Source organism: Pleuronectes platessa, chromosome 12 (assembly GCF_947347685.1).
Source record: "Pleuronectes platessa chromosome 12, fPlePla1.1, whole genome shotgun sequence".
Taxonomy (NCBI): Eukaryota; Metazoa; Chordata; class Actinopteri; order Pleuronectiformes; family Pleuronectidae; genus Pleuronectes; species Pleuronectes platessa.
In genome coordinates, this window is record NC_070637.1 from 14,951,944 (window position 1) to 14,979,562 (window position 27,619).

The 27,619-nt window shown below is 42.6% G+C and overlaps 1 long non-coding RNA gene across 1 annotated transcript; it reads left to right on the forward strand.

Annotated features, from left to right (window-relative positions):
• Nucleotides 1-365: 365 nt before the first annotated feature.
• Nucleotides 366-27,550, forward strand: LOC128453625 (uncharacterized). The gene is made up of 3 exons (XR_008341524.1): nt 366-792; nt 13,157-13,278; nt 27,138-27,550. It is a non-coding gene; the product is annotated as an uncharacterized LOC128453625 (long non-coding RNA).
• The last annotated feature ends 69 nt before the right edge of the window (nt 27,551-27,619 follow it).

The following is a 27,619-nucleotide window of genomic DNA, read 5'->3' on the forward strand; positions in this document are numbered from 1 at the left end:
ATTTTGTTGGAGGAGGAAGAACAGAACAAGATAACACAAGATAAATATTAAAGTAATAGGTTTTCACAATATCAACACCATAATGATTTAATTACATGCATTTGTGCATTTTCACTGAGCCCCTGATGTGTTGCAATCCCATATTTGAGGATCACTGTGTTGGAGGATTAATAGTAAATAACTTTTGTGCTTTTTCTAGTTTTATCGACAACAGTAAGTGCTTTACAGTAAAGTTCAGATTCAGCCATTCACACACATTCAGATAGCGCTTCTTTCTATCACACAATTAAGACTGGAGGTCCAGGGATCAAACTATAGACATTCTAAAAAGTGGACGACCCTCTCTACCTCCTGTGCCACAGCTGTAAACAGGCTGAAAGTTGCAGAACAGGATTAGAAAATAATATCCAGGTAAAATGAGGAACTGTGCTCATTTCCTCATCTGCTTTGGCTTTAAACTGTATTTTTAAATGTGACTCATTCAGTGTATAACAGCAACCAGTTTTACCACCACACACCCAGAGACAGGAATCTATCCCAACTGGCAGAAAATTAACCTTTAAATGTTTCAGTACGTCCCTGTTGGTTCTGGCACGAGGTTGTGACTGGAATGGCCGTTCAGTGACAACATCAGCTGGGTTAATACCAACCTGAGAAAGTGACTCAGTCTAATCCGATTGGAGGAATAAGAGCCGCTCTATGTCTGCAGGAGGATGTTTAGAGCTGATGTCGCTCAGGCTCAGAGGACGTCCTGGTAGACATCTCAGGCCACAACCATCATATCACACTTAGGTAAAAAATATACAGTTTTTGTTTGAGGATTAAAGGCTCAGTTGTGACTCACAGTGAATGTATGTAACTGTTTGCCTGTTATAAAGGCTCCATTTAGCACTATAATAAACTTTCATGGCAAATTACACACTCACACTGTTCTGACTTTGAAATCATCAGATTCAGACAAAGTCATCTGTCATCTTTATCTGAGTGGAAGATATTTTAATTATATGCCAAATTTATTCGTATTCAACCGTGTTGATGCTAAAACCACAAATATAAAAACGCTTTTAATTTATTTTTCTTTATACAGTTTGTCTATATCCTCTTACCTGCACCGACCCTCTAGGAAAACGACTTTCTCTCTCACCGATAGTTATACATAGCCATGAATGGAAGCTTTCAAGCTCTGAGATTGGAGAAACCACCGCGATGAAGCCAAGGATAAGATTGCCTGTGTTTGATAATAATAAATCAATTGGCAGAAGAGCTTGTGACACCAATAACATAATCGAATCCCGATGGAAGTTCTACTGACTGTTTCTTATGGTCTCATATCTATCTATGGCACAAGGATGCATTGACCTGTCTTGGTCACATAAATTCTCCATTAGATTTGACTTTCTACCTTCTTAAATCTTTTTTACCAAATTTACTTTACTGGATGTGATTTTTTAAATGGTGTCTGTGAGTGTAGTGCACTTTGTATCCAGGAGGCGGCAGTATTGGTCTTCAATCACTGTATGTGTGTGAAGATAAATGTACAAATTAAAAGAAATGGAAATACCTTAAATCTACTCATTCGAATAGAGTTGAATATGGATGATGTTTGCTTCCTTTCCTTTCCCCCTTTTCCCTTTTTTACCCAGAATACATAGCTGTGTGGAATCTAAAGCACCACACACAACGCTCGCTGTGTTTTTAAATGGAAATCACATGGTTTGCTGAGATCCAGCATCACAAGGCAGCCGTCTTCTCTCACACACAAACTCGCTGCTCCTGGACTCTACAAGTACTCCACCAAAAACTGCATTTGTTTGTGTTTGCTGCTACTGGTGGTGATACCAGCAAAAAAAAACAAAAAAAACAGTCATCCTGTGTGTGAGAGAAGTATTCGAGTGGCTTTAGGATTCACGATAATGAATTTCAAGTCATAAAAAGTTGCAGCTTTATCCCCTTTCCCCTTCAGATACACACGTTGTGTCTACTTTTCTGTCAGCGGCTGAAAGTAGGTCTTACGTTACCTAGGGAACAAGTGAGGGAAGCGGTGAACTTTGGTTTAACTTTGCACATTCTTTCAAACTCTCTGTGACCTCAGCAGCTGAACATTAACCTGAAGTAGTTTCCTTGAGGTTGATATTTTAAACCTGGTATTTTCCCTTGCTCTCAGTTTGCTCATATATATTCAGGCTCTCTCTATTATTGCACCAGAAGGTACTTTAATGGAGGCAAGTGTATGTGTGTCCCTGTTTTTGTATGTACTATTTTGTCATTATGGATGAAGTATATGTTATTCAAACAGTAGATTCAAGCCTCGCTGCCTCAAGACAAGCTTGCCTCGGACAGAGAACACCCTCTATTAGGAAGTGTGTTTAGTCTGCTGTGCCTGTAGACAGGAAGATAAAGTGCTTGTCTAGAGACTTAGAGGGGGTTGGAGGCTGGGGTGATGTCTTTTTTGAGTTATATGATGCATGAAAGAAAAACAGTGGCTGCAAAATGCTGCTGCTCAGGGTAAAGACGACGGGCACGCCGTCAGCTCTGCAGGGTACAACTATTTATATTTAGAAGAGGGAAGCGCGTGCCCGTTAGAAGTGAGTGTGCACGAGGAAAAGAGGATGTTCCTCTGTCTGTTTTGAGTTTGGGTGAGATGCTACTTCCCTGTGTCTGTGTGTGAACTGAAAGCTACAGCTGCCTCTTTGCCTCCCGTCTCCTGCGAGAACAGCCAGATATTACTGTCAGTTTGCTCCGGCTGCTGTAAAGCTGTCATGTGTGCAGCCCGTCACCGTAGCTCCGGCTGCCTCTGAGGGCGAAGTCATCTTCTGAAGTCATCCATCATTTGTTTTCCTCTGACACATATCTTTTATTCTCACGTCAGGGGAAAACAAGAATGGGAAGATTAGAGCTGAAGCGGAGGAATCGAGGAAGGATGAGAACTCTGCTCAGTATCAGTAACATTTTTATTTTCAATTAAATAAAAAAAAAAAGTTCAATCTTTAATTGGTTAATGTTCTTTTTATTCTGTTTGAGTGGTGTAATTTCAAAACCTAAAGTCTGATAGTTAAAATATATTTTCCTCGACAGAAAACAAAGCACAACAGACAGAATGCAAATACATAAAGCAAACTTTGGATTTTGTTGCATTCCTGATGAAATATTAATGAGTTCAATGGATTTGAACAACTGGAGACTCCATGCTGATTTTCCAAAATCTATTTGAAAAACGTTCCTTATTTTTTATTTTTCCACAGCTCCGAATAAAGTAACTCATTAAACAGGAGCTTCAAAGTTAGATCCTTCTCTTTCCGGAGCTTCATTATTCCAACAACTCCAACAAATTTGTACGAGCACACAAATCTTGATAGGCTGTTGGTCTCGGAGAACGGAGAGGAGAGATGATGCAAAGAGAGAAGCTCCGGGTTTCATTAGGGAAGACAAACAGTAGATAAATGAGCTATGACTGACTTTCCCTTCAGCTGAGACGACAATTACAACAATTACAAGTTCAATAATACAAGATGCATTTTGGAAACGTCTTCAGCCGTGACTTTGGCATAATGAGAAAGCTGCTACTTGGAAACGGAAAAAAAGTTGTAATATCTAAGAATTAGTGGAACAAGTTGAAATGAAACTTCTGCTTCACCTCAATTGAACCTGAAGTGTGAAGTGTCTGTCTCTCAGATCACATGCCCCTGCCTCATTGGCTGATTGGATAACACGCCATTTACAATTGTATGTGCTTCTGCATTTAGCGCTGACTCTTATCTCAGTGATCCATACGCTGACTCTGAGCATAAGTAGCATTAGCGCTCACTTCGCACTATTAATCGGCTTCATGGCCCTTGGGTCATTGTGGGATGTTGCCCCCATCTCTCTGGCTTGTCTCATATCTCTGCATTTTCATTGTGCTCGTGTCCTCTCCTCCATTGAGGCGACTTTGAGGCGACTGTGGTGCAGTACGGTGTCCGACCACAGCTTGGCAGTAAGTGCTGAGTTTGGTCGTGTCAGGATGAAGGAAGGTGGTGCCATCACTTTCCCTGCACACAGCTCGCTGACTGAAGTGTTTAACTGTATCTAGTGGGTTGGGAGCAGAGTGTATGAACTCTGCCACCTAGTCCTCCCTCCCTCTGTGATTGTGACAACAACCCAACTTCATCTCCTCTGTGTTTTATGGTGATGAAAACGTTCGTGAGTCACTGGGCTCGCTGCAGCTTTCGGTGCTCAAAGTCCTGCTGGAGATCAGAGAACAGGAGTCATCCTCCTCCGCCTCCTTGATTTCCTGTTCATTTCACCTCGCTGCCTCTTCATTAATCAGCCCGGAAACTGCATCTAGGTTTCCTTGGGTATTTATACTCACCCTTCCTCTCCACGGCCTCGGCTTCTGATTGTCTGTTCTCCTGCCTCCATCTCTCTGTCCCAGGATCAGGTGTATTTGCTGTTGAGATAAACCCTCGGATGCAATCTCTTCTTTTTTTTGTTTCTGAAAACATCCGCCTCGCCTCGGCAACATGCAGGAGTCAAAGCGGTATCAGTGTCGGCTTTGATCACGCTGAGCATCCTCTCCTCAGCCTTGGCCTAATTTAACTGGCGCTGTATCCAAAAATCCTTGATGCTGTCACTTAAAAGGCCTCCTCCACCGGGGCTGCATCTGGAGGTGAATCTGACAGCACCTCGCCATGATCAGACCCTCTAAACACGGATGGCGTGTGCGTGTGTTGCTCGCACACGGGTTTTATTGGCATGTGAAGGGCGTGCATTTGTATTGAGGGTGGCTCCCTCTGAAGTTTGCCCCCCCCTCGCACAGAGAGAGGAAGCTGCGATGAGCTGTGAAATGATAATGTCGTGCCAGGTCATTAGAACTCGGTGGCATTTGAAATTGTCTCTGTGTGCTTCCAGAAAACTGCCTTTATGTGCCTGTAATCTTTTATAGGTGGTAATTATCACTCAAACAGATGCATTAACAACAACATCTGTCTCCCGGGCAGAGCACGTACAGACAGGCGCTGTCTTCTTCCCCCCCTCTCCCTCGCTCTCTTTCTGCTCTGCTCATTAACTGAACTGTACAGTGTCTTCTGCTTTAAATCGCTGCATATGGCACTAATTTTTTTGCCTGATTCAGCAAGCACACATTACACCGGAGATAGTTCTTTGTAAAAAAAAAAACAGTCAGCCGCTGTCAGGATTTAATATGTTAATAAAGCAGACACCCTCCAAGCTTCCTGTTGTAATTTACAACTTTCCGAGGATCAGTTAAAGCAGAGGTGCCAAGGACCCACTACAATATTTAAAATATTTACTTTATGCTGCTACTTCTCTATGTGAAAGAAAAACTCAAAGGTGCCTATTAAGATATCATTATCTATCTAAGATATTACACATGTGTCAACACAGAGTCCCCATATGTCTTGATTATTTTAATGGATGAGTCAGGACATTTGGCATGAAAACCTCTGTGTGAAAGGATTCCAATAAAAGCAGACCAACATATGCTAATAATATAAACTGAGAATACAACCATACGTAGTAAAAATTTGGGTTAAAGATATATAGGATTTAAGTCTGCATTTAAAGGTTTCATCCCTTCTGGCTGCTCTCAGGTCCTCGGGTCGACTGTTCAAGCAGCTCGGAAATAATAAAAGCCGTCACCAACAGTTTTTGTGGTTGTAAAAGCTGTCTGACTCGTACCAGTAGTCATAAGGACATACACTGTAAGCACATGAGACATGTATGCTGGTGCATGACCATGAAGGGCTTTAAAAACCAATGAAAGACTCAATACTGAACCTGAAGCTGCTGCATTCAAGACATTTCTTTATTTACACCTGTGCTTTTCCTCATATCACATGTCAGGATGTCTGCTGTGAAGAGGCCTGTTGAGGAGGAAGCTCTGGGTTTAAACTCCGCTAACGGCAAAAAGCGCTGCGACTGCTAATGTGCCCATGAGCATTACCACCTACAGGAGTTTCCTTCTCGTTTTTCCATCGCTCACTCTGCTGACTGTGTGTGAAAGCATCCTAAAGAGCGTGATCACACTTCATTCAAACCAAGTGCTGAGAACGAGCGACATCCCCCCCCCCCCCCCCCCCCTCGTCGATCAGCAGCGGAGAGGGAGCCCTTCAACTCCACTTCCTTATCATCCTGCCCGAGGGATTCTTATCGTCATTTAAGCAGCTTTCGTCTAAACGCTCCAACATCTGTTTGTCTACTTGGTTTTAGATTGTGCAGATGCTGTATGTTGTCCTGTTTACTGCCTGTAGGAGGAGAGAAATGGAAGACAAGGAATTAAAATGTCCTCGTTACTCATACAGTATTTCATAAGAGGTTGAAAATGGAGAGCTATGAAAGGGATTCTTCAGGTGGGTCTGTCTGTACTGTTGGTGAGGTGGGGTCGGTAACACGATTCCACCTTTTACATCTTATGAGGAGACTCTTTGGACTGCTGATGTGTTTGGTTGTGGACTTTTGATTAATCTTTTCAGATCTTTTGTTGGACTAATTTAGATTATGGTGATTTGACCTTGTTGCGTTAGTTTTTTTGGATTATTCATCTCTAATACCCTAGTGTCGATACAAAAGAAAAGAACAAGAGAATTCAACCAATCAAGTGCTGCAAGCCCCACCCTAAAGGTTCCAGCACTTGCCCCTCACCAGGGACTTTTTTGTGGGGCGAAGAGATTTACCTTCACTTTATCTAGAACGAAGGTCGCTACGCTAGACAAGAAATTCCTTCAAAGGTTTCTGGAGAAAGTTCCTGCTGTCGCAACACAGCTTTTATTTTGTTTCTTTGATTTTTTTCATTTCCTGTTTGATTTGAAGTTTATTTTCCTTCCGTCCCTTTTTCTCACTTCACTTCCTGTCTTTTTTGAACACTTGCCCCGCCCCTCATTGGTTCCACCTGTGTTTTCCTTCCGTGCCAGTTTGTCTCTTCAGTTTTCCTGACAATGTTCCGGCATCTTCACATGAACAAACCTAAATTTGAAGTAAATATGATTTTTGCTTGATTGAATTTTAAGGAGACATTTCAGCCTCTGTGGAAGTTGGATTTTTGAAATCCTAGAATAAAAAACGACACCACACAGCTTCCAAACAAATGTGACAGTCAGTCATTTGCCGACACTAAACCTGTTCAGGTCATTTTAATGGAATATTTTGCTGCCGTTGAAGCCACAGCTCCACCCTCGCATTCCTGGTGACCGTTATGGATAAAAAGCGTTTCCTCCTCAAAACGGAGCTGAAAAAACTGTGGATGTGAAGAAAAGCACATTTCTGGGCTCATTTGGTCACACCCACATACAGTGCACGTTGCACCTTTAGCAACAGTATTGAGATTACTCCATTAAAAAACCCTGAAATATTCACGCCGAGTTGGATGAAAATAAATCCGTATTTTCTGGTGATGGCAGACCTGTCAGAGGGAATTATCCTCCCTGCAGGCCCGTGCATGCCTGCTCCTTTGATTTGACCTTAGCTCTCCCACACTAGACGTTGGGGCGAATACTAATACATATGTCTGTACCCTGCACATTACAGCCTCGTTCGCTGTGTGGCAGCACCTCGTGAGGAAATGGCTTTGACACTGTTGGCCTTTGCTTGATAAATTAGGTCCCTGGGTAGGCACCCTATGTTACACTGTACCTTCATTAGAATCCAAGCACAGGAACACATGGCAGAAAAGGTGCTATATCACCACACGTTAGCTCAGCATGACCAGAACCATTGTGAGCTACAAACGTCCCCGCCGGCATTTGAGAAAGAGCTTTTCACGTCTCAACAAAACCTCAATAGTTCTGCAGTTCATGTTCACATTTTGTAAAGGCCATGTGTAGACAGGCTGCATCGTCTTAAATGGCTTCTATCATTACTCACCTCGAATTTGAGAGAGCTTGGGAGTTCTGAGCTCTCTTTTTTTTTATTTGATTTGCTGCTCGGAAGAGGGATGAGATCAGAGATGCAGTGGCTTCAGCGCACCTCCTAATTGGAAGAAGGTGGAGCTCAGGGGACGGGGGAGATTGGTGGAGAGCTTCGCGATGGGTGTAATGATTTCCTGTGGGTAGCCGAGGAGCCAGGAGCAGGCCTGATCAGGTGTTAGGTCGTAGCAGGCGGTAGGAGGGATTAGAGGATGAAGGAGGCAGCTATCCTGAGACTCATTTGTATAGCGCTATGCTCCGTGAGAAAGAGATGCCGCTGACTCTTGGACCTGGATCAATGTCTGACAACTTCACCTCCTGCCTCGCTCTCCGTGTGTTTGTCCTCCGCTTCATACGAATTGTCCGCCTGTGGAGCTCTTGATGGAGAAGACTCATCTGACCCTCTGGCTCTATTTGCGTTCTTGATGTTTTGGTTTGTGATTTTATTCCTCTAAATCAAACGTGTTTAGTTCAATCTCCATATCTCAGTCTACACACATTTCAAATAACTGCACTTTGACCACTTTGACCACTTTGACCTTTGCCAAATTTGAAAGCATTCTCTTGTAATTAAGATAACATCTTCACGAGGCAAAAAATGGGCTTTCGTAGATCCCAATGACCTTTGTCCAACAAATTCTAATCAGTTCATCCTTTAGTCCGAGAAACTCTGTGTAGGTGTTGATTAGATGGTTCTCACAAGACCAAAAAACATGTTTGTTATGGTCAAAGTGTATTTGCCCTTTGTTCAATTCATCCTGGAATCCAAGTGAGAATTTGCACCCTTTCAAATCGGGTACATATGTGCATTTCTAATCTATAACTAAATGGAAACATTGACAAAACTTAATGGAAATATTATCGTTTTCATTCTGCAGGCGGAATATAATGTGTTTTCCTGTTTGGCCTCATGATGTGTCACTAATGCAGCAATATATTGATGCAGACACAAGGCAAAGATAAAAAAACAAAACTAAAATTCAAGTATTCCCCAAAGCGACCCCCCCCCCCCTTTTCAGCCTTGTGCAGCAGCGTCGCCTCTCCTCTGCATCCGTCTTTCTCATTTATCCCTTCTTTATCCCCTCTTCCTTTTATTTTCTCATCCACTTCTCTCCCCACGCCACCTTTGTCGTGCCCATTAGTCCTCCACATACAATCGATACCCGGGCCCACTGCTCTTTCCCCATAAATAGCAGTGAAGGAAATGAGGGAAGGGCACGAGAAAATGAAAGTATAAGGATTTGACAAAGAGTTATGGTGTTGTCTCTTCATGTAGCTATTGTTTATGATGCTTTGTTTTCCCCCCTCATAACTGTCCATCACTGTCGTTACTGTTGTTATTGATCAGATTTAAGATAAGTGGGGAAATATTACACACGTTTTAATCTCATCTGTGGATTATACTGTTTCCCTTCAGTTACATTCTCTAACACCCATCTCTCATCTGTCTGTAAATGGCTTAGTGCAACAAAACTGCAGATTTAGAGCAAGGAATCACATTGACCGATGGGACTCTGCAACAGTGCAGCATTTGTGGATTTATAGTCGCGGCTCCTGCTTTATGTCAACAAGGGTTTAGAGAGGGAGGTGAGTCTGTGTCTGAGGTGTAAAATAAAGCGTAGATCAGGGAAACAGGCGGACACGGATGCTGCAGGCCTGATGAATGGATGATGGTGCCTCTGCTCCAAAGAGCCCTCGGCATATGGCAAATAAACCAGCATGCACTCGTGGAGGGCCAGCAGACAGACAGGTGCAAACCCCCCCCCCCGCACACACACACACACACACACCACACACACGCACACACACACTTTTAGTTACATGCCAACAAGCCGCAGACACAGCAACTCCAAGTGAATACTAATGAAAAACTTGTTCTGCACCTGCACAAATTATTTTCTTTTAACTAAACGACTTACAGCCTTAACATCCAGCTCTCATTAAATGATGTCTTTGTATAGGGAATTGAACCCTTTTTCTCCATGCCTCAGTCTTGTATACAAAATTCATCTTCACTCCCCTTTATCCCCTTTATTTTAAGGCAAATAATTATTTTATCACAGTTACATATATGACTCTGGCGGCAGATGCTCAGCGAACTAGTTTGCACTTGGAGGCCAACTTATTTCACTTATCTAAGAGATTCTTAACTATATATCTCACCACAGTGGTCCTAAAAACATTTGACAAGTTTGAGTAAGTTACTTTCGATACAGTTGAGTTAGAGCTGGAGGTTAATGCTAGTTCAAGGACTAATATTATATTTGTATTTTTTCTTCAGTGTTTTATGTAGCCATCTATGAAGTCACCCTTTACCAAAGCTATTTCGGTTGTTATAGGTAAACGCTATATTTTCCATCATGTTCTTGCTCACATGCAAGAGTTCCCAGTTTAATTCCAGATTCAGTTCTTATTGTATATCCATGTTCCATCCATTATTTGATGAAATGGTGTGATTGCTACTTCCAGCTTGTGTTTGATTTCCAGATGGATGTCATACTCTGTCATCTTCCAATGAACCATTCGGTTATGAGGTTTTATAGTTGATTTGCCGATTTGACGTGTGTGGCAGAACTCATGTTTGACCACTGTACAGATTCACTTAGCAGGGTATGTTTAACACTGTTACCACTATATTGACAAACCATTTCAATGACACGGTGGTTAGTATGAGACGACATTGATTACTGTTAATATAAATGCCAATATATCCCCCTGTACAGGAAACATGTTGCTCTCTGAAAGAAAAGCAGTACAGAGTCAGTGATGAAGGTGTGAGAGAGAAGACGAGTGGGTGTTGGAACAGATCTGATATTAAAATGTTTACCTCCGGTACACTTGATAACCATCATTGTATGAATCTCCATTGAGCTGTAACTATGACTCAGCCAGCCTCTTAGATAACTGAGAGATGGTGAGACAGACGACGTGCAGCGCCGCGTGGCGTCTACAAACACTCACGTTATGACATCGATAAGAGACTTTAATCTAACAAGACACATTCATCATGCTGCCATTAATCATACCCTCCCCTCAGAAGAGGGCCGCACTTAATTGAAATTAGTTGGCTTATTATTATTTTTAATGCAATCATTATTCAGAGAGGCTTCTTCCATGACATCCTGATGTGGATGATAAAGTCTTTTCAATAATCCAACAAATAGGGGCCGTGATAAATAACATCACCTCTTGCAGTGATTGATGATGTTTATATCCAAGAGTGACGACAACAACAGATGCTGTGATTAAGCAGATATGTGCGCGCACAAACAAACACACACACACACACACACACACACACACACACACACGTGCAGGACACAGATATCACACACAAAGATTAAACGCGTTTATCAATGATGTACACATATTTGACGGATTCTCAGCCTGTGGTTAAGAAAAATGAAATGTGGAACATTGTTTACAACAATCACAGAAACGACTGAACCTGTTTTGTTGACTTTAACAACATTTTTCCAACAATGTTCAAACCCAAAGAAAACCACAATTATGTGTAATGCAATGTTAATTTTGGTTACCTTTATATTTTATCATATCAACTTTAGCAGTGACTTTTAGAGCGGCTCTGGATTTTAAGTAGTGTGTTACTTATACCTTCCACAAAGGACGGTCCGATGTTTCCTATGCTAAAGGAAATAAGTTAGGAAGCGTTGAAGCTCCTTTCCTTATACCTTAGAGAATTCAAACATCTCTTATTATGGCTGCCACTGAAATATACTTCTGGGTCATTTCACTCAGTCAGGAAGGTCCCTAAGCAAAATTAACTATTCGAACACCACCCTAGATCTTGTGTTTCGATTGAGAGACCCCGTGAGGCCAAAGTTTCATATCACGTGTTTAAATTAAGCCTTTAGTTGCTTATTCCTGTTCAATTATTAGAAACATCAGGGCAAAGCTCTGGAGTTAAACGAATACTTTTCTTGACCTAAATGATTCACGTGATGAGTAGAAGCCAATTGAATCCCTCTCCCAGTCACAGTGCAGCTAGTAATGTGATTTACGCTCTGTACATACATAATCAATGAATATTCAAACACTTGAGCTTATGAAGGTGAGAGGCTTCACAGTGATTGACATTTTAAGTCTGTCACAGCATCATGTGTTGATACGACTAAGACGCAGACCCACTGTCATGGTGTCCTGCTTAGGTTCCCTGTGAAGTGTTCCATGACTCAGCAGTCTATACGTGCTCTGGAGATAATGTGGTGGCTTTGAGGGGATTTACCCAAGTAGGTGTTGCCGCTTCCCCCCCCTCGACGCCATTTCAGGGTTTTAGCTGTCGTGTGCTGGGAGGCATTGGACCTCGAGCTGCCAATGACGCCGTTGGCAGAGCGGGGTAACACGGCCTGCAGTCTAATACTTTGGCTTGAGCTGTTGAAACTGGGCCTGCAGGATTTGAGAGCCCACTCAGCTCCGATGTGGGGAGACAACCAGTTATCGTCCAGACTCGTATGACTAATTGACGAGGGGGTTTTCCAAAACTCTCTGAGTCCATGTTGGTTCCCCTGTATTCAGCAGCCAAATTAATCTCATTCCTCCGGTGATTATAGCTTCATTAAAACAGCAGTGCTTTCCGTATTAAATCGTATTGTACAGAGGAAATTTGGCCGATTCTTCTTTTTGTATCAACATCCCTCCAGAGGAATCTGCAAATTAAAGCAATACATATTTGCAGTGGCAACCCCTTACTACCTGAGCTGATGAGCCGTGTTAACATCCACTCAATGATGCATTGATTGAAAGAAGTGAAAGCAGCAAATACCTGATGTCCAATATTTGTTTTAACTTCTTTGAGATCAGTAACGTAGTAGAAGAACGATCCATCATAAGGCACAAGATGAAAATGATCTCACATTGATAGATTATTTCAACTGAATTGTTTCTTCCATATTTTGCCATACACCACACGCTCGATGAAGAGAGATACAAGAAACACAGAAATCACCAACAGGCTCTTTCCTGCTGCTTTAAACTGTGACTCTCAGTCATGATGTCAGCTAGAGAGTTTCACTTCAGTGAATGAAGGAGCTACAGCTGCAGCTAATGTCAAGCAATGTCAGACTGAGCTGCTTGCAAGGAAATTTTAAATACTTTGCTTTCAGTTCAGCTTGTGAAAAAGGTTGAAAAGCAATGTTAAGATAAGGGCTGTTTTTATTTTCAACGCAGGTCGTCCTTTGCTGAGGCTGCTGACATTTGCATATAAATATCAATTGAGCCTGTTTTGACTTTCTTCACAGACACCGAGGAAAATGAAAAGACCGCGTCAATCACAGCTCAGCTTTGGGAAAGAAAAAGACACGGGACAAGATGAGGAGGTGAGGAAGATGAGAGAAGAAGAGCAGGAACCGTGCAAAAAAATGTAAGTGACATGAAATTGCGTTATTTGCAACAACCATATCTACTATGGCAAGCTCTTGTTGATTATTAAGGAGCTTACCTCTTCCCCCAGAGGGAGGAAGACGTTGCATTCTTTTGAGGGACAAAAAAAATCAACATATGCATTACTGTATGGCCTCATTGACATGTCAAGTGAGAATAGAAACAATCCATGTAAAATGCAAACTTACCTGTTGGTTTGTTGAAAGATGCGTATAATTGACGCAACCGTTGACCGCCCCAAATTGGGCTGTACTCTTTCACCAGCCTCCCTTAGTGAAAGACCGTGGTTTATCACATGGTCAATGATAGTGGCACGAATTCCATCACTCACCACTGCCCTTGTAGCCCTTAGAATGCCACCACCACGCATTCTTATACCTCTACCTTGCCCTCTCCTTAGGCCTGCTCTTCTCCCTGGACCTGCTCCTCTCACTACTCCTGCTCCTCTCACTACTCCTGCTCCTCTCACTACTCCTGCTCCTCTCACTACTACACCTCTCACTGCTCCTCTCACTGGGCCTGCTCTTCTCCCTGGGCCCCTTGCTCTAACTCTTCCTAGTCCAAACATCTTTTTCGGTTTCTGTTTCCAAAAACATCACTCCTCAAAGTCCTCCTTTTAGTAATGCCATTGATTCTAAGCCAGAGTGGAATCAGCTGTGGTTGACCCAATATACCCAACATACATCAGCTGTGTGTCAATTATTCAATTGTTTGTTTATTATCAGCTGAGATATATTGTTTTAGAACTGATATTACTGTATTACAGAAGCAGAGGTTTTTATACTGTATCTAAGGTTTGGAATATTGTGTTTGCAATTGTGGGATGTTGTGTGTTAACATTTGTAAATAATACAAAAACAATCCATAATTTTGTTTGGAGGTATAGCTTGTCTGTTAAGAAAATGTAAGCATTATATAAATGTGTTCACTGACTGCATATTGTGTGAAAACAACATGAAATGTGTGAATGGTATGGCCACAAAGGACCGATGTTGTGCTAATCGTGTTTAGAGTTTTGAAAATGTGACTACTGTTTAGAAAAACGCTTGTTAGCGACTGAAAAAAACTGTAATTACAGTGGAACCGGTAGGATCAATTTTATTGGTTTGTACCAGATTCAGAGTCCAGGTGGATTCCCACACATTACGGATTGACAGATTATTTAAACTACTGCCCACTGACATGGGTTTAAAGATACATTTTTGAATGTGAAATTGTAGATCAAAGAAATCTAATTTGTTGTGAGATCAGGACAAAGCTCAGTTCGTGGACCTTGGTATTTCTAAAACCCAGAATACAGCTCATTGCTTGTTGAGCATATACAGTAAGTCGGACTCGTGTGCTACGTGTGTGTGTGTGTGTTTGTGTGTGTGTGTGTATTGGCTGGTGGTGTGGGAGCAGAGATTTTCTCTCATCGCTCACCCGCTTGTTAAAAAATAACTAATAACCCTCCGCCCGCACGATTACAACTTTAACGACGTGGAGGCAGAAACCTTTGACCAGGTCTCGGGGGTTAGATGAAGCGTGTCATGAATCGCTTTAATCAAAGATGGAGCAGTTTAACAGCTAACAAGCCGTTGTGATTAAAGCTCTTTTGGACAAAGTAGAATAATGATATGAGATATAGTTTACTAACTGATGTTAAAGGTATAATATGTTTTATTTTGATTCGTTTTAATTGTGTCACACCAGCTTTATCCCTGACTTTGCCCGTCTCTTGTAATCACTTGTAATGGATTCCGATTATTCATAACCGTTTGCTGCGTGACATGGAAATAGCTTGAACACACGCGACCTCATCCGTGAGCACGACTTGCGCCTCGGTCATGTCAGATACAATTTAATCGGCCACGATGGGGGAGACGAAAACTCCCATGATCCCACGCCGCTTTTCGACGTCATCAAACTTGGTCTTTAACTGTTGTGTTGAGTGAGAGACCCCTAGTGTGACTCACTGTTATGTATTCTGTTTTGGTCCACGCTTCTTATACATATACCATATATTTTTTATTTTCAGTGCTTGGGCCTGTTAGGGACGTTTGACATTGTTTTAGCCAATTACTGAACATTATGTATTTTCTTCTCATTATTATAGTTTGGAGAGTCATATTGAAGTATAAAATAATACAAGCTATATAGAGTTATATAAACACACTGAAGCCTGATTCACTTGGCCATTTTTGCACTTCCTTTGTCAGGTAAACTAATGACCATTGGCCACGGTATTTCTCTCTTTCTCTCTCCATATACAGTGCCTTGCATAAGTATTCACCCCCTTTGGACTTTTCTACATTTTGTCATGGTATAACCACAGATTAAAATTTATTTCATCGTGCGACCATTTACATTCACAAGTCACATTTGCAAGACACATAATTAGTAAATAGGGTCCACCTGTCTGCAATTTAATCTCAGTATAAATACACCTGTTCTGTGACGGACTCAGAGTTTGTTGGAGATCATTACTGAACAAACAGCATCATGAAGACCAAGGAGCTCACCAAACAGGTCAGGGATAAAGTTGTGGAGAAATATGAAGCAGGGTTAGGTTATAAAAAAATATCCAGAGCTTTGAACATCTCTCTGAGCACCATAAAATCCATCATAAGAAAATGGAAAGAATATGGCACAACCGCAAACCTACCAAGAGGAGGCCGTCCACCCAAACTGAAGAGTCGGACAAGGAGAAAATTAATCAGAGAGGCAACCAGGAGGCCCATGGTTACACTGGAGGAGTTGCAGAGATCCACAGCTGAGGTGGGAGAATCTGTCCACAGGACAACTATTAGTCGTCTACTCCACAAATCTGGCCTTTATGGAAGAGTGGCAAGAAGAAAGCCATTGTTGAAAGGGATCCATAAAAAATCCCGTTTGGAGTTTGCCAGAAGCCATGTGGGAGACACAGCAAACATGTGGAAGAAGGTGCTCTGGTCAGATGAGACCAAAATTGAACTTTTTGGCCTCAATGCAAAACGCTATGTGTGGCGAAAACCCAACACTGCCCATCACCCTGAGCACACCATCCCAACAGTGAAACATGGTGGTGGTAGCATCATGCTGTGGGGATGCTTCTCTTCAGCAGGTACAGGGAAACTGGTCAGAATAGAGGGAAAGATGGATGGAGCCAAATACAGGGAAATCCTTGAAGAAAATCTGATGCAGTCTGCAAAAGACTTGAGACTGGGGCGGAGGTTCATCTTCCAGCAGGACAATGACCCTAAACATACAGCCAGAGCTACAAAGGAATGGTTTGGATTAAAGAATGTTAATGTCTTAAAATGGCCCAGTCAAAGCCCAGACCTCAATCCAATAGAGAATTTATGGCAAGACTTGAAGATTGTGGTTCACAGACGGTCTCCATCCAATCTGACTGAGCTTCATCTTTTTTGCCAAGAAGAATGGACAAACCTTTCCATCTCTAGATGTGCAAAGCTGGTAGAGACATACCCCAAAAGACTTGCAGCTGTAATTGCAGCGAAAGGGGGTTCTACCAAGTATTGACACAGGGGGGTGAATACTTATGCACCCAACAGATGTCAACTTTTTTGTTCTCATTATTGTTTGTGTCACAATAAAATGTATTTTGCACCTCCAAAGTACTATGCATGTTTTGTTGATCAAACGGGAAAAAGTTTATTTAAGTCTATTTGAATTCCAGTTAGTAACAGTACATAATGGGAAAAAGTCCAAGGGGGGTGAATACTTATGCAAGGCACTGTATCTGCTTGTAGATTCCGTCTCTCCCTCGCGGCTGCAGGAGTTTCATGTGCAGGCCCTCGACACGCTCAGTCAAGCGTTAACACTGCACTTCCCATGTCACACACATGCACCAACGCACGCAGCTATGCACACAAAACATTGACTTTCAATCCAACTGATGAGCCTTCAGCTGCACTTTATCCCCTTGAAACACTTGTCAACTCTGCAACCCCCCCTCTCATACACACACACACACACACACACACACACACACACACACACACACACACACACACACACACACAGGCACACCAGTTCACTAAATCTAGCTGCACACACACAGCTCCATGCTTTAATGGGGATTCGGTGAGAGAACAATTATCCCTGAGGATACTAATATAAGTGAGTGTGTGTGTGTGTGTATTGTGTGCGCCCGTGCATGTGAGAGGGTGTGTTGCTTTGACCATGTGCATGCTTATGGCTGACTTTCTGCTTCTCACTTGGAGATCATTAGAGAACCACTCAGTTGTAACAGATCCCTGTGGAGAGCGGCAGCAGCAGAACAGGGAGGCAAGCGAGAGGTAAAAAGAGGGAATTGAGCTTTTCCTCTGTAAAGAGAGAAAAAGCGGCCTTATGGTCGGACCTATCAGAAGACTGCAAACTCTCGCCGAGGAGTTCTGGCCTGTCCGGGTGACACTGGCGAGATCAACAGCAGCTCTCGTGCATCATCCTGTAAAGACTGTCCGGCACTATCTCTTTATCTGCGGCCCCTGCCACCGCAGCTGAAGAGTAATCCTGCCACTGGGTGGAGCAGCACATGTGTTTGTCTTCCTGTCACTGTGCTGCGATAAGAAGCTAATCGAGGTGAAAAGCCTGGGGAGACGCTGCGTTCCTACTACCTCTGATAAGCAGAGCAGTGAGGGGGGGGGGGGTTGTGTTTGGGTGTGAGGTGGAGGCAGATGCTGGCAGATGCTGACATAACAAACATCTTCTTTCTACTGTATAGAAAGAAAAAATCCAGGCAGTTACCAATCTGTTCACAGCCAGACATTTTCTAGTTGCTTCACTTTTTTGTTGTTTTGGCCATCAAATTGTTCTGTAACTCTAAATAGCAAATGAGTGAGTAATTTGGAGTTAATTAAATTGATTGAACAGATGAATAGACTTTGGCGCTGACATCGGACTGGAGGGATCAACAGAAACATTGCTTTGAATGGGACGGCGTCATGTGTTTGTGTTTGTGGTTCTGCTGGGTTGCGTTACGGCAGACGCTCAACTTTTCATGCAAACTGAGGAAACAAACAAACAATTACACAAACACTCAAGCACATGTCACTTGCCAATCATATTGTAATGTGAGGCAGGGGCAGCTGGGTAACCTGATGTGTGTTCATCTGTTTGTGGATTTTATTTCCCGTGTAATTCTCTTTAGCCTTGTATTCATAGCTAGAATGGCATGTTAGCATGACAGCGGGTTATGATGTGTGTCCCGAGCATAAAACTGATCTCTGGCGTTAGGACGTTTGTTCCAGCACTAAGCGTCAGGCTGGCAAACCGTCAGCGGGAAATAGAACCCCACGGAAGAACTCCTATGAACCTAATGCTTTGAATCTGAAGGAGATTTATCCCCGTAGACTTGTCACGGCTGGTGATGAGGACTGGAGCATGAAGATGGGATGTTTGATGATGGGTCTCTGGTCGGACCATTTGAAGGGAGATGAGCAGGAGTTGAGGTGGTGCAGGTGGGTGACTCATGGATGGATGGAACCGATCTGACAGCTGAATGACGGTCATGAGAGAGAACTGAAGATGAGCCTGTCAGGTTGTGATTGGATGAAACAGGGATAATCTTTTAATATGTTTTTATAGTTTATTTTACATTCAAATAGTTTTAAAGGGCATCGTTATCCCTACAATGAAAGTGCTTTACACTTTAAATAACCTTGTGTTTTTGAAGGTCTGATGATTGTTGGTGTGAAGCCGTCTCTCTCTGATGTAACAGATAACTGACAGGCGCCTGTGTGCATCTCTGCCTTTTAGCACTAGTGTGCAAATGTGCTTTTGTTTTAACATTTCAACGTGGGCTTATGCAAAACGTTGCATTTGTGGACATGTGTGGGAGACAAATTACTCTCTAAAAGCTGAAAATAAGTGGAGTGATGGGTTTGTACGTCCCGTGTGTCTTGTTCTGGGAACACCACGCATCTCCACTGCTGAGAGGCACAAGGTGGATGTAGCGTCGGTCGTCTCTCATGTAGATTTGTCTCTGAAGCTCCGTGAAGACCTGTTTACATTGAATTTGGGCTCAGCCTCGGAGGAGCTGTTTGTGGCACAGTGTGGGAGATAAAGTAATGATCATTACTGTCTCTGTGATAGTGCTGCCCTATGTGTCCTTATTCGCCCATACAGTCCAATGTGCAATGATGGGTAAACATGCTACAGCAACGCGCTCTTTCTTTTTCTCATCACGTCACATTGTTTCTCTCCTGCACATAGAGATGAGCTCCCCGAGGTTCAGTAAAGTCTTATTAAGCTTTATTCTTCTACTGAGCTTGACACCAGTGACTTGGGTCTGACCCAATACAGCAGGGAACCTGTCTCAGTATAATGAGGAACCAGGCCTCGGCTTATTATCACATCTGTTCCCACAGAACATGCACTGTGCTTCAGACTCATTTTATAATGCTCAGGGGACGAAGGGTCTTAAATGCAAATGGAGAACATACTTAACCAGATGGGGGACAGTATTTGGAATGAGAGGTGTGGTGATTCCTAATGGTCGGACATCAGGGGTTCATCCGTGTGCCCCGCTTGGAAAGAAATTACATTAGTGTCATGGTTTCACCTTGAAAGCTTGTTTACTGTCAAAGTGTTTTTGCAGAGGGAGCTATCAGAGCAGCCATTAATTAGTGTCACTCCGAGTTAGCGTAGGAGGTCTTTGGCTTGTCTCCCAAAAGACACACACACACACACACACACACACACACTAACACACACACACACACACTCACTCAAATGTGTTGTGCACGCGACCGCAATCTTGATGAATTTTATACCTTGTTTATTAACCAAATAAAAATGTGTTACAATCCGAGATTATCTATAACAAATCTCCGCTTCACTGGAAAATGTTTTCTCTCGAGCATTTTCCACCTTTTGTCCCTCTAACCCAGCAAGACACATGGTGCATTAGCAAACTGTCGATGTAGGTCACAGATGAGCTCTGTACTCACTGTTTGAAAGTTGCAGTCTGTACATTGTGTTGAGGTCAGGCGGCCCTATAATGCACAAGCTACTTTTAGTGGGAAAAAAGTCTTCTCCCTGACCCAGGATGTATATAGAAGAGATTATTTTTAAGTTTATGGTCAGTTCTACTTCTACTGGGTATTCATTGAGGCCTGTACCAACAGTGTTGATCATTCTGTTCGGATGAGGGACAGGCAGGTCAGTGTGGTGTCAGAAGGTTTGCAGGGGTTGTTCTGGTACTAGAGAGCTGAGCCACAAAAATTGCTTTGGGTTTACACAACTACTTATTGCTGCAACTCCATTGTTTCATCAACTTTGCAGCAGATACATTTTTTATTTTTTTTAAACTCTGGAGTGATCAGGCTTTACGTCTAACACTGGAAAATTGTGGGTTTATTCCAAAGGTCAGGGCTCATTGGGGAGTCGGGCTAATGGTACAATTTTACCAGCCTCACAAATTCATAACGTGGGTAGTCTATGTCTGCATGCAGGGGAAAAAGACAACATGCATATTATTACAACCAAATGTCAGGGAAGTTTATGCAAAGCACCCATGAATATTCCAGACAACTGTAAATCGAGATTTGCCTTTCATTAGGGGACTTTGAATTATTTAACTCCCTCCTCTCTTCCACTGATAGCTTATCTCTGTGCTGCTTTAGGTTTGGATTGCTGCTCTCGAGCCGGGCTTCCCTCACTCCGGGGCTGTGATTAAAAAGAGAGAGAGCACCAGTTGTAACCTTGGAAAATATAATTGGGTTATTTTTCAGTGTGTGCCAAAGAAAGGGAATTGTAACAATCGACTATAACTCACAATTTCCCACCATTATTTTCACTCACCTCACAGATTAATCAAAATACAACATACGCTGATGCACAGACACCTATACACATATTCAGACCAACACAATTACACAGGGGAAAGAAGACAAAATCTTTCACTTGAATTGTTTGCGAGAAGAGGAATAATGGGCTCTCGCGGACTATCCTCAGGCCTGAAACAATTTATATCCCCACAAAAGCTGAGTATTTTTCAAATGAATCCATCCATGCAGCTTCAGCCAAGTGCAAAATTGAAACGGGGAAACTTCCGTTGGCTTCAGGCGTGTTCTGCAGGTTGTTTAGCATGCTGCCCCGAGCCTTGCTCAGTGCTTTGAAAAGCGTGTTGTGTTTGTCTCTCGGGTCGCAGCCTGTGCCCTTCAGTCGGCCGTGGTGGACTGGGTGGGGTGGTGCTGCCACCGCGGAGAGCCGGCGAGCTCCTGGCTGCTATTAGAGTTCAGTGTTCCAGCAAGCAGGCATTGGAAAATGGACACCGAATAATGTATGAGGGGTTTCTCAGCCGCAGGTTAAAGTGCTCCAGGATTTTGGCAGTAAAAGCATTGGGGTGGGCATTATAAATTACTTTTTATTATTCAAAGGAGAGTGGGTGGTCCATCCTGCCAGACTTTGGGTCAAACTAAAAGAAGTTGTTCTTCTGACTCTCTGTTTGCATTCATACTACATTTGCTTGAATTTGAATTTCATTCATTCTTTTTATTTCAATCTATTCAGTGCACTTTCTTGATTCAAACTTTTTTTGTTTGGGAAACAAAACTGATGAAAAGGTGGACAGTGAATGTTTGAAGTACTGATGTTCCGAACGGCATCGGAAATTCCTCAGATATGGCAGAAAAGGCCAGTTTGGTCATTGGAGAGTACAAGAATCTATACGTACCGATGTGATACCACGTCTTCAAAGTATACTAGCTTCCCCCAGATAATACTGAAATCACAACTTCTTCTCCATTACAATACAGCAGTCGCACCGTTCAGCCAGTGAAAGTTCTGTTTTCAAAGCAGTGAAGAAGTGATTTCTGTTGATGCAGCGTTAACCAGAGTTCAAATGGCAACTTGTACCATTTGCAAGACTTTGGTTTTGAGGGGTGGCAGCCATTTTGGTTCATTATCCCATAGTGTTCCTCTATTTTTTTGTTCAAGCTGGTTTTCAACGGTTCACGCTGAGCCAGGTCATACGACAGCGATAGGAGTCATCACTTCCACACAGGGTCAGGGCACGATCACACATACGAGAATGAAAAGCGAATATCACAGGTCAAAGTTCAACTCCAGCGAAGCCACTCTGCAGATTTGCTATTGTTTAATTTAAATGTTTTATTAACCCGTCGCTCGTACAGATAGACAAAATGGATTTTTCTTTTAATGTGCTGTCCAGGAATTGGAATCGGTATCCGGAAGGGAAAAATGGTGACATCTCTATTTTAAAGGTGGTATTGGTATACATTCGCATGGCTGCCTGTCATATCCATTTTCTGCATCCCAGCTCATGTCATCCTCTCCTCACTGTGTGATCAGCAATATTCCCCAATGCGCTCTAATATTCGTTAATCAGCTCCATTATTAAAATGTCTGGGGTAATTATGATTGTAATTTGCTGTAATCAAATCCCTGTGGATGCTTCATGTTCCAATGATAAACACCGTTGGGATGAAACTGTGATATTGTAGTTTTATTCACTGAGAATCAAATCAGAGATACACACACATGCACGGATGCGCACCGATAAAGGGAGTTTGATATACAAAGAACAATGGGAGAACAGTCGGAGAACCTCAGCACGGGGAGGCAGCATGTGGCTGTGCGCTAATGAGTTTGATGAAGCAATACAAATCAATTACTATAGAAAATGATATGCAAATAAGCACTGTTAGAATCCAGTGCACGTGTCTTCATGAAGGGAAATTCTGAACCGTAGATTTAGAAATAAAGGAGCTGCTGTCCTCGATGCTGATGAGCTTTGTTTATGTCAAACCTTAAAGGACAGTTTGGATTTGAGCGAGAGAGCAATTACTGCATCATGTAGATTTAAACAGATTTGTTTTTGGCAGCCATAATTCAAATTCTATAATTGTGTTCATTCTGCACCTGGACATTAAAAAGATAGGGTTATTATGTGTGTATAATGTGATGAATTGCAGTTGTGCAGCTGTACCTTGACCTTTGACCTTTTAGTTTGATCCATGTCCAATCCAGTAACATGGAGTAGGCAGGATTCTCTTATGATGTTGTGTGTCCTTGCATACAGTTATTTAACTTGGGAAGAGGAAGGACCAGAACGCATTATGACATATATAGCTATATGTCAGCTGACCAAGAGCGAGCCACTTTACTGGCAAAAATTATCTGTGATGGTAGTGGTCTCTCTCAGCTGGATAATGTGACCTGATAAACATTTTTCTGAGATAGTTTAAGGAAGTTGACAAAGAGTCGACCCTCAGTTGGATAAAGCCCATTTATGAAAAAGTCCAATCCACCACGGAACCATCTTGGAATTCCCAGGATGGAGCATCTTGATGCATGAAGCCACAGGTGCACCTTCAGAGGTCTTGTGGAGTCCATGTTGGATCAGAGCTTGTCTGGCAGAAGGAGGGGGGCCTACACAATCTAGACATGTGATTTTAATGGTGTGGCTGTTTCAGATCCACAAAGAGAGAACCTCCCTAATTAAAACGCCCCATTTTCCAGTGTTTTAATGACTTTCTGAGTGTCTTAACACAGAGAATGACTCTGATCTCAGCCTGGAAAGGAGCCTCCCTGTGACAGCAAGCCTGTTCGCGGGATCCACAGCCAAACAAAAACCTTTTAATGTGCTCGAGGTCCCTGTTCGCTCAGCATTTCATCTAAAAATACTTTGTCAAAACCGCAGCAGGAAAGTACCTCTGAGTCCGGAGGAGTTTCCTCTCAAGAAACAATTCAGATGGCAGCTTCTACAGTGAAGTATTTTTAGGGAGCACCGATGCAGCTCGAAGCTCTTTAGAAAGGTGTGTGTTAGTAATGGCTGTTGAAGAAGAAACTGACTGCCTGTCCAACAGACAATACTCCAGGAACAATGGTCACCTTTACCATCAGCATTTGTCAGATTGATAAAATTATTTAAAAGGGGATTAATTGCTGAGATGAGTTTCAGCCATTGTGATGGATTCAAACAATCATCGCTCGTCAGATCCGGGCAACATTTTATTCTGTGTGAGTGATTAGTTCTACTTTCTTGTTTTATTCTCTTCAAACCTTCACAGCTTCAGGAAAAAGCCTTTTCTTCTTCTGCTTCAAGGCCTGGAGAATTGCTTTTAAGGAGGCTTTTAAAATAATGATTGAAAGCAGGATACTAATAGAAGTTGGCCAATTAGGGACCACCTTTTAGCTTTCGAAGGCTTTGTGAATACGGTCCCTGTTCATGATTATTTCATGTGCTCTTATTTGGTCTCATGACTAATGCAGGCGATGTCATAAGTCTGAGAGTCTGCCACTGTGAGGGACCTTTTGTGTGTTCGAGAGCCTGCGTGTGTGTGTGTGTTCATGTGAGTCTGTGTGATGAGTGTACTGTTATGTCTGCATGCGCTCAGAGCAGCGAGGGAGATAAACGAGGGGACAGATTTGAAGCTGTATGCGGTGCAGCGGGAATAAACTTATAGATAGGAAGGAGGGGAAGCCAGCATTTAATACCCCGGAGCTTTAAACCTCTTGGGTGAGTTTTTCAAAGTCACGAACACAAACAAAGTGCACAAAAGGCTGCGCACGTGTCAGCAGAGGCAATGGACTTGTGTGCGTTTTAATAATGCAACAGCTCGCCCCTCTTTGCTCTTTTGTGTTTCAGAGATTAGGCAAACTTCCAACTTCTGAGGCACACATGCATGAAGGGAGACAGACACACACACACGCGCTCACACATTCATATATACACATGCACACACACACACACCTCAGTTCAATGAATGTGAACAAACCAATATCTGTTATACAAGAGCTGGGAACTCCTACGAGAGTTGGGACTAAAGCAAAAATCAATTCATTTGAGTTTTGTTGAATATGAGTTTGTTTGTGCAACGATTATCAATAACGACTGTATGTATAATTTACAGAGCTTTACTCAGTGACGTCGAGTAGTCACTGTAATAGAGAGCTACTGTCCCTTATTCACAAGGAGGTTGTTACGGTTTGAAGGGAGGAGATGGACCCAGGATGCAGAGGTTACAAACAAAAGGTATTTAATATAATAAAAGGGTTTAAACAAGACAAAAACAAAACAAGAACACTAACAAAAGTAACACTGGCGACAAGGCGCACTGAGAACGAGGAAGCAGGAGAAGCTGGACGAAACAGCAGGAGCAAACAAACCATTTCTCACGACGTGGGGAGAAAACAACTAGTACAAACCGACACCGGGCTGGGGAACACAGAGGCCTAAGAAGACACAGAGGGAAGGCAGGAACAATTAACCCCAGGTGAAACACATGAGGACTGGGAAGACAATCACCGAAAGGAAGTGAAGATGGAAACCACACACAAGGGACAGATACTACAAAATAAAACAGGAAACAGAAAATACACTGAGGAGACTGAAATTAACAAACTAAAATGACAGGACACCACAGAGGTGATGTTTTCATTTGGGTTTGTCTGTTTGTTTGTTTTTCATTACTCAGGATTATGCTAAATAATTACTCAACCGAATCCGTTACATTTTGCTGCCGATCCAGGATATGTTTTTCACTTTCTTTATCATTGAGAGACAGGGTATTTAACAGACCTCTTCTTTAAGCCATGTCACCCGGTGTGTTCACATGCTCCTAAGAAGGACGCTGTACACAAAATGTGTTGTATTTAGAGGGTAAAAAAAACACAATTTTTTTTCTGATTCACATGCATGTAAATCATTTACAATTTATGCACGTTAATCATAAAACCTTTATTTGCTCAAAGGTTGTGTCAGGCACTTATGAGTGATGGACATATAAACAGTTTGCAAATGATATAAGTACCATTTGATTTTAAAAGCTACTATTTAGAGAAATGTTAATTGGTTTATTATAAAATGTCTGCTTATTCCAACCCCCCATGAACACACAAATCCATTGCAATCATAAGCTTGTTGGTAAGCTACTAAAATCACGTATTAAATTCAAAATGATGTTACATTGTCATCTGCATCGTTTGAAATGTCAATGTGCTTTTAAATGATACTGAACCTCTATCTGACCCCTGATGTTTCATTTCACTTTGACCTCTATGTTGTTGTTAGCTGAACAGATGACCAGTATCTATTTATGTGAACCTCATCCATTCAGTTGGTTGTCTGTCGGCTTGCCTGTCTGTTTCCCATCTGTCGATTAATACATTTAGGGTTTGTTGTGGGAGGGAAGCCTGTGGGCGGATATTGACTCATCACTCTCCAGGAATATCTGCATTTGCCTGATTGTGCATGTGTTTCAGAGGCAGAGCTGACTCCTATGTGACATCTATGTTAATACCCATGTGCCCTGAGGGTAGCAAAGCGTATTACAGCATGCACATGCATCAGGGGTCCTGCCAGGCCAGATTATTTGCTTGTAATGTCTTGCATTCACTCTTCTTGGCAGAACCGAGGCTGCAGCGTGACCGGCTGCGTTCACTCCTCTGTGTTGTCTGCTCATGCAAACTCAGGTTCACATTATTACCGCACACTGTACCACAGCAGGCAGCGCACTCCATCTTTTTTATTGCTGCTGCTGCTGTATGAATTCCACGTAACTGTGTTGTGGTGATTTCATCATTTCACATGAAGTGGAGCTTTTAAATGCTCCTTTGTGGGATCAGAAACTTCTCAGGGCCTCACAACCCACTTAACCTCCATTAGATCACAGCAAATGGTCTCTGCCACCAATGTGAACTTTCCCCCCCCCCCCCCCCTAAATGCTGAAACCCATTTAAGATTTAATGATGGCAACATTGTGCCGACAGTAAGTGGCAGCTGTTGTGAGAGGAGGGATAATATAACAATGTGAGTGTTGTGACATTTTATCCATCGCTGTGTCGGCTGTTCTGTTCTGACAGTCCTGTCGTTTGTCTTCCTCCTTCCAGAGGGTTCACCACACCACTCGAAACATCCAGATGTGATCTGTGGGACTAGATCATTAAAATCTCTGTTATCCATGGATGAAGAGACCTTTCAAGTTCTTCCTGTCAAACATGCCATACTATGGATGTGATTGAGATCAACCTCCTAAAGATCGGGCTCCTGTGCATCCTCTGAAAAAGCGTTGTCTTCTTTCAGGGAATTGATGACTTCATGCATCTTTTATTACGCCTGAGGAAAGTAGTGTTTTACAGGTGGCTGCCCCGAGAGCTCATCAGGCCTCAGCAGGAGTTTTATGGATTGGGATGTTTTATGTTCTGTGTGAGGAGTTGCCAACCCGTATGGAGATAAGATGAACATTAACAGAGTCTCTGCTGTCTCTGAAGCTGTTGGCTATCCACATATGATGAACGCAGCAGGAGATTGTTCCCATCAGACATGTTCACAACCACAGAAAATGTCCAGAACATTCAGATGAGGGGTGGTG